The sequence below is a fragment of the Strix aluco genome, chromosome 9 (assembly GCF_031877795.1).
Source record: "Strix aluco isolate bStrAlu1 chromosome 9, bStrAlu1.hap1, whole genome shotgun sequence".
Classification (NCBI taxonomy): domain Eukaryota; kingdom Metazoa; phylum Chordata; class Aves; order Strigiformes; family Strigidae; genus Strix; species Strix aluco.
The window spans coordinates 8,330,497-8,343,767 of NC_133939.1; the positions used below are offsets into that span (position 1 = coordinate 8,330,497).

A 13,271-nucleotide genomic window follows, 5' to 3' on the forward strand; every position below is an offset into this window, starting at 1 on the left:
CATTAATATGCCAGGTTAGACATGCAGAAAATGTCTTTGGTTATTCATTAGCTACAGTAGCTCCTTTATCCTGTAGTAAGACAATGGGAACAGCCTTAACTTTTGTGTTCCCAGAAAAACACACTAAAATATGTATGTACAAATGCTGGAAGAAATATGCTTTTGAAAAACCCTCTTAAAAAAGGACTGTACAGCACCAAGGCAGCAAATTTCTTTTGAAACTATGACATTTAAACTCAAAAATCTTGTTTCAGCAGAGATCTGGTTATATTCAGAGAACAAATTTTTCCAGATTTCTTTTCATACAAAAAAAATCGTGTCTAGTTCTGGCATTTAAAGAATGAAAAACTAAAAATCCAGAGTCAAAATTATCTAATTCAAGAACTGAGTAAGAGGAGAACATCTGAAGATTTGAGTCTAAATCCACAACTAATATGAACTTACCAATATTCCCAAACGAAGCAAGTGGCACACCACAGTTTATGACTATAGACATGTGAATATTTGGGGACTCTTAACTGTACTAGCACCAATAGGAGACATTCCTAATGGTCAGGATTCAATTTTACTGAAAATCTTATCAGCAAGAAGAGTTTCCACAGGTATTCTGGAGATTGCTTTGCAAAATGATAAAAGTTCTCATTCGAATGACAAATAACTAGCAGCAGTTTAATCATATCATGCAATTTTAGAGAAAATTGAAAATTAACACCTACAATGAATGCATTCTCCCTGTGCAATTAGACAATAATTAAATGCTTGGTAGTAGCAAAAGGTTAGGAATAAATGTAGAAAAACAAACAATAATCCAAGAAGTGACTTGTCTAACTGTACAACTTCACTGGCAGTAACACTGAGAGCTTCACTTTTTTGTGGCAAAAGACAGAACAATTAATAGAATACCTTCACTAGGATAGAAAAAAAAACAGATGGCAGTATTCTCAAACTTCACTATGAGAAAAACAAAAGATGCTTAACAATTTCCTGCAAGAGTTTTCAAATTGAAAAAAATAATTTTTTTTAATAGATTCCTCATCTCACTGCAAGTCATAAGCAAGTTTTGCTCTTTTTCTTAACAAGAAATGAGGTGTAAGTCAATTTTCTACTTCTGTCAATAAAATTATCAACATCTAGAATATCACAAATGCTTCCATAAAATCTAAATTTCACAGCATTCATTTCACAATTTGTTGATAAAGATTCACCTTTCAGTTCAAGAGAATCCTGAACACAGGACTGTTATTTAAGTAAAAGTTAGTAATATCTCTATAAAGGTGATCCTAATTAACCACTGCTTACAGCTGCCACTTTACAACAGAGGCACTAATGAAGACATAGCCTTGGTCCAAGTCCCACCCTGAATTTACAGCAGCACCTATACTGGAAGAGGTCAGGATAAGCAGCAGGCCAGGGCCCTTGCATCCACAGGAAGGATGCTTCCAACCAGATTGTTTCCTCAGTGAAGAAACTCAAACCTGAATTTAAGAATAAGAATGGTTTTAGGCTAAAAATATGTTAGCTTCAAATAATGTAACTCCCAGTTTATACCCAAAAAATAGTTCTGAATGAGTATCTATATGACTGAAATCACAGTTCTAGGATGAAACAAACACAGAACAATCTAATTTCTGCATAAGCTGTAGGGGGGTGGGACAGGAAGCATCTTTCTACTAACACAAATCATAACAATTATGCATGTTTCTTACCTGTTTTTTCTACGAAAAGTTGGTTAAAAGTGTTTATCAAGCTCCCTCCCAGCTAGCATCAAAAGCACGAAGTGCCTAGGTCCAGAGTCTCCCACAAGCATTTAATTCTTGTCTCATCCTCTTCTACTGGAAATCTTTGACCATTACAGAGTCCGGACACCTCTATAACTATAAAATATAAAAGAAATACCTGGGCCCCCCAACAGTGTCCTCTTCAAACAGATACCAGAGATGCTCACAGTTATGCCATGCCTATGCAGATAAATGTTGGTTAAACATGAAACTGTCATCCAGCAGAAGAATCGGACACAAACTTGCGTTTTAAACATTTGTGGTCTAAAATAAGGTCTTACAGAGTTTTAAAATAACAGAATCTTCTACACCAGATAAAATAACCCTTCTGATTCACTATCAGTACGATATCATACTATGTACATGCATAGTATGTACATGGTCCGCATGGGCTGACACAGCCACTAAGAATGCAGGGCCAACCTCCCCAGTAGATAATAGAGCAAAATGCCTGAGGGGAGCTCCAAGTGCTTAAGAAGTTTGGTTAGAATAACATTTTAACGCCTGAACTAAATTCATCTACATTGCTGTAGGCTTGACATGAGCATTAAAGAGTTTACTAGGCAGTTACAAAATTTCAGTTCAGAGAATGGCTGAAGTCAAACAGGACCTCTGGAGGTCATCAGGCTGAGTCACCTAGAGCAGGCTGCCCAGGAGCACCCACAGATGAGTTCTGAATATCTCCAAGGATGAGATTCCCCAGCCTCTCTGGACAATCTGTTCCACTGTTCACTCACCCTCACAGTAAAAATAAAAGTTTCCTTATGTTCAGAAATCTGTACTAAAGTCCATCAACACTATTATTCTTCCTAATAAAAACAGTTTCCCAGGGAGAATACTGGGAATTTCAGCAGGAAAAAGAAAATCTGAAAGCTCTTCTATTAAATCTAGGAAACTAAGCCTATTGGTAAATGCCACTGCCATGTAACACAAAGAAATAGTAGAATAAAAATCGGAAGTTCAGGAGACCAACATTTGTGTGGCTAATAATTACATCACTTTAAGTGCTTCATTTGAATATGCAGAAGGAATGTTTGGAACAAAAATTTGGAACAGTGTTCAAATCCCAAGCTAACCATTTTGGAAGACAGCCCATGTTAACATGCCTTAATTTAAAATGCTGCACGTCTACCAACTGTTAAAAGTACATTTGTGTTGGCCAGACTTAAGGAAGAATTTATTCACAACATTCCATTCTGCATAACGTCACAAAGCCAATACAAAGTCTACAAGCCTCAGATTATGATACAAATCTGAGTACATTGGTTCTTTAAATGTTTTGCCTCTGTATACCATAAATTGATAAAACAGGATTTAAATTATAAGCTCTCTATGCCTGACCATGAGAAGTGTTAGAAATTGCTGTATCTGGAGCTACTTGCAGATTTTGCAATTTTTAGCTTGGACATGAAAATGTAGAATGTCTTTCAGCACTAGGTAAATCCTGGTTTAAAGACAGTTCTTCCCATTCCCTCACACTAACTCATCTCCCTGTAACCTGTATCTCCTCAATTAAGTTAAGTTTCTGCCTTCACCAATCAAGTTCCATGAGAAATTAGCCACAAGGACTTGCCTATTTATGAAGTGACATAGCACTACTCTAGTTTGATGACCTCCATCATGACATTTTCATAGATAAGTCAAAAAGGTTTAACAAAGTCTAGGTTCGAAGAGGATATTCGCAGTAGCAGCATGTACCATTTTAATTGGGTATCATACTAGCTTCATCTACTTAATGCATTTAGGAAGACATTAAGAAAAAACAGTCCTTGTAAACTACTTAAAATTCTCATGATAAGCCTTTCTACAATTTAACTGAAAGCTAAGACAAATCTACGGCAACAGGATTTTTATCTGCAACTAAATACAAGTCATTCAAACCAGGCATTTTATCAGTATGAGTAGAATTAGAGGCAGTTAAATCTAATCTTCTGGTTTTCTGTTATTTATCAGAGGAAACATACAGGTGAGTATGCCCAAATCCCCAAGAATTAAAAGAGTATATCCATGTATGGCATCTCAAGGTCATTTCCACAGAAGGATTAGTATACAAAGAATACAGAGCTCGTGACATTTCCTTCAATACTGAGATATATCTATTCTAAGCATAGAAGATTTCAAATATTAAAAAAGAATGAACAACCTGCTTTAGGGAACACACCTGTATGACAGGATCTCAACCAATCTGTAGAGAACTGAAGTCGCACCTGCAGCATTGAAAATGCTGTCAGCTTTAAGAGCCTATTCAGATCACATTTTGTAGCCATGACAACACAGGGGTTTTTTTTCAATTTTAAAAAATTTAAATTTTTTTTTCCCCCAATCATTTAGACTAATCAGACACTATAGTATTATCCCTCAAAATCTCAGTTACAATTTCATCCATATTGCAATATTACAGTACTATCCAGAACTGCTATCCTTTCCTTTCCTGTCTTGGCCAATATTGTCCCATCATCAGATCACATATAACAAAACCACTTGGATAAATTTTCTTTGCATCGCAGATGACATGCCTCCATCATTCTCCTTTTTTTTCCCTCCAATAACCATCAACTTTTCTTAATTTTCAAAATATTTCCATAGTTCTGACCATCTATTCTGCTTTCTTAATCCACCACACAGCCCACCTGAGTTGTAATAACCTTTTTTTTGTCACCAGCTTCTCACACATTGAACATGTATAAGTCAATATCTCTGATGCTACATGTTCAGATTCTCAGAGATTAGAATAGCATCACCCTGTTAGAAAGCTGAGCACAACTGACCAAAAAATAGTGTTGGAAACTATGACCTTCTTTCTAAATCAAAGCTTAAAAGCATAACATTTTCCTTTCTCCACCTGAGCTATCATCCTGATTATCTGAGTAACACTAGCTACTTTGTTTTCTGGATCCCCAGAATTTTCCTCATCATTAAAAGTTCTCAACACACCTGCAAGAGCAAAAGATTGGAAGTTATTAATAAACTTCTGCAGAGCCATCAACACAGATGTGGCACTTGATATTGGATGCTACACTAAATTTCAGTTTCCTAAAGATTTAGAGAAGCCACATCATTTCCACCTGCTTCATTATTCATACAACAGGTGTTTAAAAACTTAATGCCCTGAATATCTCTTTATTTTTCAACATTCTGACATTACATCTCAAAGGAAGCATACAAAGCAGCAACAACAACAACAAAAAAAACCAGTTCAGACTCACTGAGAAACAACTGATATTATAAATCATTGTCTTGGGAACAGCATAAAACACTCACCTGAAAACGTGCCAATCACAATCCTTCCAAATCTGAAAGCGTCATCAATATATTCCCTATTAAAAAACAAAACACCAAGTTTTATAAACAAAATTTAAAGTTATTTCAAACATAAATCAAGTCCATCTAATAACGCAAGTCCAGCCATGTAAAATACATATTCCACAGATGAAGAACAGTTATAAAGACTACGAATACAAAATGAGAGAAAATAAAATTCCAAATTAGCCTTAGCAGATGAAGCACTCTTCAGAGAGCTAATTCAACTGAGCTAAAGTATTAACATCATGACCAAGACTAGTCTCATATTCCAAAATACAAGCACACATTCTTAAAGCGAGAGCTGTTCCAGCTTACTAAAACTTACACTTTTACTTACATTTGTTAAAAAAAAAAAAAAAAAAAATCAGAGAAAGAAGTTTCTTTAGCTATGTCCCAGAGGGCCAAACAGGAAAAAAAAAAATAATCCCTCAGTCCTCAAGTGATGGTTCCTAAATGGACCTAAACTAATGTCACCAGTCACTTCTATTCCTGAAGCACCCAAGGCACCACTGTTATTTAATTTCCTTCCAGTTTTAGATTGGTTTTGTTGTTCTTAAAGCTGCTTATTCTCTCCGTGGAGAAACTAATAGCAAAAAGTTTGCCTGAGGTAACAGGACAAAGTCAACTCAGTTTTACTATGAATAGCACAGTACCAGCACATTCTTGAACTTATCAAGCTCACCTCATGGAGGGTCAATCTCACCTATGCTGTGCTGAACAACCCGGGCCAGCTCCCAGTTCACTCACCACTTGCTTTCCTGTAACTATAAGAAGCCAAGTACCAAAGGTAACTAATTCTTGTTCTATTAAGCCCACCACTTGTGCTCAAGTCTCCACAGTGGATCTGGACTGATCATCCCCAAGAGCCAACAGAAACTGTCTTTCTCAGGTTTCTTCCTTCACCTTGAAGCCATGAGCCAGAACTAAGTTTAATTGCCAACAGGTTGGGTATTTGCCATAAAGAAAAAAAAAAGTCAGCAGAGACATATACCCATGACAGACAAGACTACTGCAGCCTGTGCCAAGACATCTTGTGAAGAAGACGAAGTCTCCTTTACCTGTCCCATGCTAATTTCTAGACATCTTTCCTTCCAGTCTTAAAATAGGTACCTTCTTAAAGGTGAACTATAATTCTTTGTATTAAGTGTGAATTCAAAAAGACATTTGATTTTCTTTGTACACAGGAAATGCTACTCTCTTCCTGAATGGAACTGGAGAAATTATTAAGCAGTAGTCAGAACTCTTTAATATTTGCCTATGTCAACTCTTGTCATTTTTGAGTAAAATAACAAAAATTATACATTTGAGGAAGTGTTGTCACAGAAAGGAGGGAAAAATTATCACACCCCACCATGCAGTCATACATTTCACTTTTATCATAGGTGAAACTAGATCTAAAGTATCTACACCACCATATTTCAACTTCAGTATTTGTTGACATCTCCATTAAGCAGCATATTTGCACACCTACTGCTCCCCTCCCATAAAAAAAAGAGTAGAATTTCACCATGGGGTACTATATTTACAGAAGTTCCAGGTTAACGCTGTTCTTTAGACATTGCTGCAGTTCACACATAGTTAAAGACTTCAGTCAGAATGAAAGTCCCATTCTGGAAGACTCTATGCCAAAGACATTCTCTATTACTAATACGGCCCCCACCACATCAGTAATACACTCCATAAAGCGTGGCAGCCTAACAAACATGATGTACTTGTCCTATGAGTTAGTTATATTAGTACTCAGAAACAAGAGTCTGAGTCACTGAGGAACCCATGGTAGAGATATAACTGAAATCAAAGAAGTGCTTTATACACCGAAGATCTTTGTACAATTAAAGAAACTAAGTAGCAGAAACATAAAAGTACATGTAATAAGGTCAAGCACAAAAACCACACTAAGATACAAAAGCTGCAAGGAATAAGGAGGATAGGAGGCAAAACCGACAAAAAAGGGAAGTACTGGACATCCTCACCACTTGATCCTGTCTCCCTAAGCTCCAATTATGAAAAATCACAGGTGTTATTTGACAGTGAAGTGCCTCTGTTTTAGGACAGGATGTTTGAAAGGCAGTATAGCTTTGGTTCTACTTTTAAAAAGCCAGTTCTACTTTCAAAAACCATCTATACAAGGAAATCTCTAACTACTCTATCTATAACAAAAATTAAGCGTTAAGAATTGCCATGGTAGACTCAAAACCAGCTGGAAACAAAACCCCGAAGTCTTTCCCAGACATTTTGACGTACAAATGAGCCCTTGTTCTCGCTATCACGTATTTTCAGGATGGACATCGGTACAACTTGCACTGAAGTTCTGCAACCTGCTCACACAATCTGCAGAATAACCTCGTACTCTTGCCCCAAGAAACATGCTCTCTGTGTATTTCAGTCCACTTGTCATGTAAAACAGCATGTTAACTCTCCACCTCTTCAGCACACCCAATAAAAAGTTTTACTTTCTATTGGGAGAAAATAAAGGAAAAAAGGAAAACCATACTCCATTATTATATATCTGAAGGAAGGTAAATTTAGCCTCACTTATTGTGTCCTACAAGGAAAGCTGTCTAAATCAGACTACCAAAAAAAGTCAGAGAAATCAGAAGGCTCCTCTAGGACTACCATATACTACTTCAGCAGCAGCTGAAGACATCTGTACAGAAACTCTTCTTGACCTTATGATAGCTTTTACACACAAAAAAATTCTCATAACCTTACTTGTGTATGTGGATAAGCAGGGAAAACACCCTCTTCAGAACCACTGCCCCGCACATCTTGCATGAAACTTAGTACACTGCTGCTGTCCCTCAGGAACTCTTCAAGAGGGAGAAAGGACCAAAAGGATTCTACTGGATCAGTACAAATCCAGTGCAGGCGTTCAGACATAAAGACTCTATCTACACTTAAAGGATAACCTTAGAAATACAAAACAGAAGCACAGAAGCCTGATCTGCCCATGTTCCAGCACTGCTGGCAGGCAGAGTACAAGCAGGCTGCACAAACATGCCTGGTGATCTACTAAGCCACTTACTAGACTACCAGATCACCGTGCGTATGCTCAGGCATGTGGATTCCCATGTGTTCAGGTGCTTTCCTACTACATATGGTTACTGGCTCACTGTCAGCATGAACAGAACGTGCTCTAATGAGAAGCTTCTGAGCCTCTCCACAGCCTTTGCAGACATACCCAAACCATCTGACCCAGCTTCATCTTGGTCTTCTCTGCCATACTGTATCTCACAAAAGTGGCCTAGGGCCACAAGAAATCCCGGCAACACTGAAGAGTGTTTTTGACTGCTGCCTTCTCTTTTCCCACACCCTTTAAATATACTTCACAGTGCAAAGTATCTCAACTGTAGCTAAAAAGAAACAAGACCCCCAAAAAACCATCTACGTGTCAGAAGGTGGAGTTCTTCACTAACCAACAACTAGCAAGCAAAAGGTTTGCCTTACTACCAACAACACACGCAACATTAACAGCCTGGCTCCCACTACAGCAGTAGTTAACTTTAAGACAGCAGTTAAAGCAGGAGAAGGGACAGACACCTTTTACACAGTACACAAAACATCAGCAGTATTACTTTCAAGACGACCATTTTCTGCATCCAACCTCATCCGTACCCAAAACTGCAAGTCAAAGCCCTTCAGAGTAATAAAACTATCACAAAGAGTAATACAGATGTTAATTTACCCATTTGCCATTCAGTGCTTGACAAGTTAGGTAAACTGCTTAAATATTTATTATGTTAAAAACTTGTACAATGGGGATATAACTAAATGTGGAAAGTATGAATGCAGCAAGAAAACCCAGTTTAAAATCTCTAATCCACCATCCTCACAGAGGAATTCTAGGCCACGCAACCAAAACCGGACACAAAATTCCTTTTCAGAAACACCTGATTATCTTGCAATTACGATGTGGTAACATTATGAGTAGAGTACAGTGTCTACGGGACATTCATGCCAAGTATTACACAACACCTTGCTAGGAACACGATGTTCCCTTTTAACATAGGCTAACCATAGCAACCTATATAAAACACTACAGTTGATCTAGACTAGTGATAATTTACTTGTTCTACAGGCTAGTGGTAATCTACTTGCTTTTAAACCACACCAAATATACCTCATCCCACAGTAACTTGCTCATGTGCTTATACTTTAAGGGGTTAAAAAAAGCTTTTCTGCAGTAAAGCACATTTTAATATTGTAAAGATGTTAGCAAAATAAGGGTGTGGCAAGAACCCAGGGAAAAAAAAATGGTTTATCACTCTGTATCTAAACCAAACACTTCCTGGTCATAATAAAGTCTGAGGTGGAGGAAAACTCCAGAACTCTACTTCCAGTCAGTTTCCCCATTTCACTCTAGCCTCATACTATGGCTAAACACCATCAAAACCTCACTTTACTCAAAAAAATGTGATTCTTCACAGGGGAAATTTATTATTATAGAAATGTATTGTCCAGGGACAGACTCAAGTCAGTTTATCAAATAAACTGAGTTGTTATATCTTTTAATCTTATGACTGGGAAAAAAAAAAAAAAAGGAAAAGGTATTAAGCCAAGAGCTGCCACAATATGCTGTGTCTTTAACGCCTCTCTGTGGAAATCCAAAAGGAGTTAGAATAAGCTGTAAGAATGAAGATTACTTAGATTTGCACAGATAGCGTTCATGTGTTAGAACAAATATAGGAAGCCTACAAGTCCTACCAACTGACAAATATGCAAAAAGCCCAGCAAAACCATGTAGTCTTTGGATCATAAATGAAACCAGAAAACTTTCCGAGTCTGAAGAAAGTGCACAAAAGCCAAAATCTTGTTTTACGTGTCTTTACCTTCACGACTAGGTCAAGCCAAGCTACACTTCTTCACAGCACAGGCCAGGCCATGCTCTTTCACTGCAGTGTTGGACACTTATGCCAACCACCAAACTAAAGCATTCTCCCTTCTACCTTGAAATAAACACCTGAAAAGGACAAAAACCACCAAAACTGAAGGTTATTACTTTTTTCTCCTACTCTAGGCCAAAGGTCTTCTCTTTTCCATTATGTCTTACTAGTGAGGTAAGCCACCTCCACAGTCCAGGACAAGGACCCCACACCTCAGGACAGTGCCCTAATCATAAGACTAACAGCAAGCCTTGGATGAAGCGAGGACACGGTCCAGCTCTCCAGTGAAAGTTCCTCACTTTGCAGAAATAATGCGAGTTTCAGTAAGAAAGGGTAAAAAGAAAGATCACAAGAGCATGCAAACACACACAAGCAAGAAGGAACCTGATGTTACAGCGCAACAATGTGGGCACACTCCCTAACGTGAACCAAATTCTAGGCCCTGCTCCCAAATTTTGTAGTCAAGAGCCACTGTGTAAAGTGTTTAAACAGCATGGAATGGGACCCAAGGCTGAGAAAAATCAAGGACACATACAGACACTGAGGCACCCTAAAAAGTATGAAAAGTTAGAGTTTCATCAAGTTCCATGCCCTCAAACCATCTCATATACAATAGGATCTGTTTATGGAATGGGGCCACACCATCAAGGCCTTCGCTTAAGTTTTATCAACCACCCTACATTATCAAAACTAATCATATGCATTCAAGTAGATATTCCTCACTGCCATCATTGCAATTAATTTGGATTTTACCTTGACAATAAGCAAAAGCCAGCTCCAAAAGATAGCTGCAGCTTTGACAAATGTCAACCAACATTAACAGTCATCTGTAAACAAATTGCGGTTAAAATGATACTAGCAACTTGAAACAGTTTCTCACCACATTAAATCACTTTTTTCCTCTACTTTGACTTGACCAGACAATCCTACCATCAGAATTTCAGAATTTCCACCTTTTCCCCTTTACTTGTAAAGACATAAGTGATCGTTATTCAATCTCAGATATACAAGATGGCAAACCTCAGAGTCTTACATTTGGAAAAAGAGAAAGACATCTCACAGCCTAAAAAACATAAACCAACACGTTTCTTCAAAACGCTTCATATGCATGGTCTCCGCCAAGTTACTGTTTCGCTGGAATACAGTTTCAAGTGCTTCAGTTTCCAAGTACCTCTTACTGACCTCTCTGGGGGCTTTTTAAGCTCCTGTGGTACACGGAGGAATGCTGTACCCTATCCTAACCTATTACAAAAAGTCAGCTGGGAAGCGTCAGCTTGACTGTTACCATACTGCTCATCTATTTGCATGAAACCGTACTTACATAAACTGTTTTGTAATCATGCATGTAATAGCATGCAATTAATGTCAACAGCAGCACAACCACATGGTCTCAAGGAACAAAGTGTCCTTGCAACCACAGGCAACACAAAGAAGAAATGCACAGCACCTGTTGCCTACTCTACCTGTAGCTCACGCATCTCCCTAGCGCGCTGAGACGCTGCTACTCACTCCTACACAATTCCTCGCGTGAAAAAAGCCACCCAGCCAACTGCGTAGACCTGTGTCCCCTCAAGAGGAGGAGGGCGGGGCCGCGGGCCATGCTCACCGGGCGGGACACCTGTGGTCCCCGAAGGGGCCACCCGCGTCTGCTTTCGCTCCCTCCGAAGCCCAGCGCTGACCTTTCGCACAGACGCGGCCGCGCCCCGCAGCCGCCGGGGAGGCCAGAGATGAGCCCCCCGGAGGGACCGGCCCCGCCGCCACCGGGACCCCCATCGGCCGCCGGGCGGGGAAGTCACAGCCGCCCCGCCACGCTCCTCCCCCGGGCCGCCCTGACGGCCGCCCTGACCGCCGCCCCGCGGCACCACCACCGCGGCCGGACCGGGGCGGGGGGCACGGCCGCCCCGCTCCCGCTCCAGGGTGGGGGCCACCGCCGCCCCTCGGCGCGGCCCCACGCGGGCGGGGCCGTGGCACAGCCGCCCCTCGGAGCGCCCGGCTCCCGCCCCGGCCCGAGGTGGGGGGAAGGACGGGAGCGCCTGCGCCCCCCACCGCCGGACGCCCCCTCGCTGCCCGAGACGGGCGGGGACCGGGCCACCCTCACCCCCGGAGCCCCTCACCCCGCGGCCCGGCCCGAGGAGGGGGCCAGAGCCGGCGCCCCCTTCCCCGCTGCGGGCGGAGATGGGGGTGGGGGCGCGCCACAGTCGCCCCCTCCCCGGTTAGAGGGCACCCCTCCGGCCCCCGCCCCGGCGGGCCCGACCCCCGCGGCGCCGCCCGCCCCACCGGCGGCCCCGTCCCGTCCCATCTCCCCGGCAACGGGAGCGCCCCGGCGCGCGGGGGTTACGTAACCCCGGCCCAGCGGGCAAGAGAAGCGGGGGAGCCCCTCAGCCCCCCGCAGCTGCCGCCCGCCACCCCCTTCCGCCACCGCCCGGGCGCCCACGGGCCCCCCAGCCCCGGCCGGCCGCGGGGAGAGCGCCCGGCGGAGCGCGACTCACCGCACGCACCGCTCCCACCTAGTGCAGCGCAGCCCGGCACCGACTTCATACAGGCAGAAACGTGACCGAGCCCGCAGAGCCCGCCCCTCCCGCACGGCCATTGGCCGCGGGCGCGTGACGCCTGAGGGGGACGGGGGCGGGGGCGGGGCGCGCGCCTCCCCCATTGGCGGGGCCGGACGCCGCTCATTTTACATAAGCCTCACGTGTGGCACCATGTTTCCACCGGCAGCCACGATCGCCTCCGAGCCTGCCCCGCCAGCCCGCCCCTCCCCCCCTCCCCTTCCCCCCCCCCCCCACCCCCCCCCACCCCGCCGCGAGCGCGTCCCCGCGCGACCACCGGCGCGCTCACCGCCGGGTGCGGCACCGCCTCCCGCCGCCCCGCGCCGCCCCCCCCCCCCCCCGGGCCGAGCAGGGCAGAGGTTACATCACGCTGGAGGGAAGCGGCTCCGCCCCGCCCCTCCGGGGCCGCCCGTGACGTCAGCGCGCGCCCGCCCGCTGGGTCGGCGCGCGGGGGACCGCGGGCAGCTGGGCCGCGCGCCCCGCCCCGCCCCCGCGAGCGCGCGCGCGCGGGGCCGGCCGTCAACGGCTGAGGGGAGACGCGAAAGGGCGGGGTGCGCTGCCCGGGACTGCCACCCGCGGCCCCCACACGGCGCCCGCCGCCTCGGGGCCCCCTCAGCAGCGGGAGCGGGGCGAGGGGCCGCCGGTCCGCCCGCCGAGCGCCGTCCGAGGCGGGTCAGGAAGCGCTCCCGCCCCGCCGGCAGGAAGAGGCCGCGCTAGAAGAGGCTCCTGCGCGGCCTGAGAGCCGCCGCCGCTAACGG

At 43.8% G+C, this 13,271-nt stretch overlaps 1 protein-coding gene across 14 annotated transcripts in view; it reads right to left on the reverse strand.

Annotated features, from left to right (window-relative positions):
- PER2 (period circadian regulator 2) overlaps positions 1-12,523 on the reverse strand; it is a 48,437-nt gene extending 35,914 nt beyond the window's left edge. For 3 of the 14 annotated variants that reach the window (XM_074833649.1, XM_074833653.1, XM_074833639.1), the window contains exons 1-3: positions 12,454-12,523; positions 5,040-5,095; positions 1,707-1,958 (exon numbers count right to left, since the gene is read on the reverse strand). The gene's annotated coding sequence lies outside the window, so the exon portion shown is untranslated. Of the gene's footprint in view, positions 1-1,706; positions 1,959-3,939; positions 3,986-5,039; positions 5,096-12,453 lie in introns of all 14 variants that reach the window. The other 11 variants (XM_074833651.1, XM_074833646.1, XM_074833652.1 and 8 more) reach the window with 9 other exon arrangements.
- Positions 12,524-13,271: the final 748 nt, after the last annotated feature.